At 38.3% G+C, this 2,250-nt stretch overlaps 1 long non-coding RNA gene across 1 annotated transcript; it reads left to right on the forward strand.

Moving 5' to 3' along the window:
• Positions 1 to 54: 54 nt before the first annotated feature.
• On the forward strand, positions 55 to 1,452 carry LOC122161889. The gene is made up of 3 exons (XR_006169326.1): positions 55 to 155; positions 1,098 to 1,185; positions 1,271 to 1,452. It is a non-coding gene; the product is annotated as an uncharacterized LOC122161889 (long non-coding RNA).
• The last annotated feature ends 798 nt before the right edge of the window (positions 1,453 to 2,250 follow it).

A 2,250-nucleotide genomic window follows, 5' to 3' on the forward strand; every position in this document is an offset into this window, starting at 1 on the left:
TTTTTTTTTTTTTTTTTTTTTTTTTTTTTTTTTTTTAATTGGATCTCCAGCATTCTATGAAGTACTTAGGAGATCCAAAAGAGATCCAAAAAGATCCATTTCTCGAGTAACAACATCAAAGTTGTCCCAGCCTGAAAAGACAGACCAACGTTCAGGTAAGTATTTGATATCTCTATGTTCTACTCAATTAGAATTGTAGAAATTCAGCATTACTTAAAATACTGCTGTTAATTTTACGAAGTAATACAGCAGGTCAGTGTATGTAAAGATTAGGAATGAAAATTCACCTCCTGGTATTTCTGTTAGCGGAAGTCAGGGATGCTCAGAATTCTGAGAATGTGGCCTCACTGCCACAGTGCGACACATAAATAGTGATGACACAAGCATTCGAATATGGATTTTGGGGAAAAAAGTTCAGTTAATTTTTTTTTTAGCATATGAACAGTAAGGTGGCTTTGTCAGTGGCATACGTTTTCACTGAAAAGTATATTCCAGGTATTTGATGAATTAGCTGAGGGAGTGCAAGCTAGAAAAATATAATGTTCAAGGAAGAAAAAAAAAAAACACCACCACAAATCAACAAATAAAATATGCTGCTTTTCTGATGAAAGACCTTGGTTGCTAGGAAGAGTGTATTCAAATGTTTCCTTATGTTTTGCTGAGATTTTCATCAGTGTGGTGTAGGTGGCTAACACTGCCCTTTAAATAATGTTTTCTTAAGTAGCGAAGCTATAATTCAATGAAGAAATTGCAGTAATCACATTTGCTCAAAAACTGAGAATTGTGGCCTCTCTAATTAAAATGGCATCTTTCAAACATAAATCTACTGGCTAATACATTTTAATATGTTTTCATAATTACAGATATTTGAAATCAACTTGATATTGAAAAGAGAAAATGCCGATCCTGCATGCAGGAAGTGTTTCAAACCCACTTGAATCTTTTTTTTTTTTTCTCTCCTGATGTTCTTTGTAGTTTGGTGGAAGTGTTGGCAAGTTCCTAACCATACAGTTGATGATGCTTTTCAGGGAGGGAGATATATTAAGCAATTGCTTGAATCAGGAACTGCCTCTTCATCCTTCATCTGCCTCTCACAGGTTGGACTTGGAAGAAGGCCCTGTCCTGCCCTCATCTTGACATTGTTTGCATGCTGCTCAGCTTACTCATGACCATTCTGTCAGCATGGTGAGAAACCCTGCCCATGTGCTGTTTGCTACCATGGCTGTAGGAGCACTATGAAAGACAAATAAATGCCACTTTCTAATTTCAGAAAAAGAGAAGACTCGAGGCTACTTTCACGCTTGGGGCTTGTCTTTTTGCTGTCAAAAATGTTTCTTGTTCTGCAAGAAAATAAATGACTTCAAACACAGCTCTTTCTTATGCAGCTGTTATGCAGGTAAAGGTGGGTTTGTAAAATGTGAGTGTATCTGTCTATGTAAGAACTGAAAGGTTCAAATAGGCATTTAGGTTGTTTGGTGCCCTATGTGCTTCTGGTGTGTGTAGCCTAAAACTGGGAACAGGGAATGTAGCAAATATCCTGCAGTCTCCAGAGGCACCCTGGAATCTGTGGTTGAGCATTTGCCCTTGTCTCCTTTCCAGTTATTGTGTATCTGTCATTCAGAGTTACAGATGTTGAGGTGGAGTAGAGAATGACATAGCATTTGGTAATCAGAATGAAGGGAGAAACAAAAGAAAAGGCCAGTAATGCAAGGTAGCTATTAAGAGTTATATAATTTGTCAAAAGTGGACCTTCAATGGCAGAAGCAGCATTTTACCTTAGTGCAGCAATATTCCCTTAGTGACTCCAGTGCAGTCTTGGTAGCTTTTGGCTAACAAACTTGGAGAATTTCATGTTTGTGGTATGAACTATGCATAATAAAGCCAAACAGTATAGTGAATTAGTAACTCGTGAGTGTGGTCAGAAATCCCTGTAAGGCTGGGATTGGCAGAATCTAAGGGTTGGAACTGTTTGTATTAAAGCTATGGCTTCCTTGTGAAGCTAGCGTTGTAGGTCAGTCACAGCCAGAAGAGTAAAGCTCTACAGCAGACTGAGCTCAGTAACAAAGTACTACAGCTCAAGGATCAGTGTCCCAGTTCATGCTGATGGTAATAGAAAAATATCTACTGACTTCCTTTGGAGTTTGAGCTGCCTGTGAAAGGAAGCATGTAAGAATTTAGCCCAGTGCTTGCTGCCCATCTTTATTTGCTCTTCCTACCCAGCCTCATTCACTTAATTACCAACATAATTTA

The sequence above is a fragment of the Centrocercus urophasianus genome, unplaced genomic scaffold (assembly GCF_019232065.1).
Source record: "Centrocercus urophasianus isolate 14NV4802_14NV808 unplaced genomic scaffold, USGS_Curo_1.0 seq_2, whole genome shotgun sequence".
Classification (NCBI taxonomy): Eukaryota; Metazoa; Chordata; class Aves; order Galliformes; family Phasianidae; genus Centrocercus; species Centrocercus urophasianus.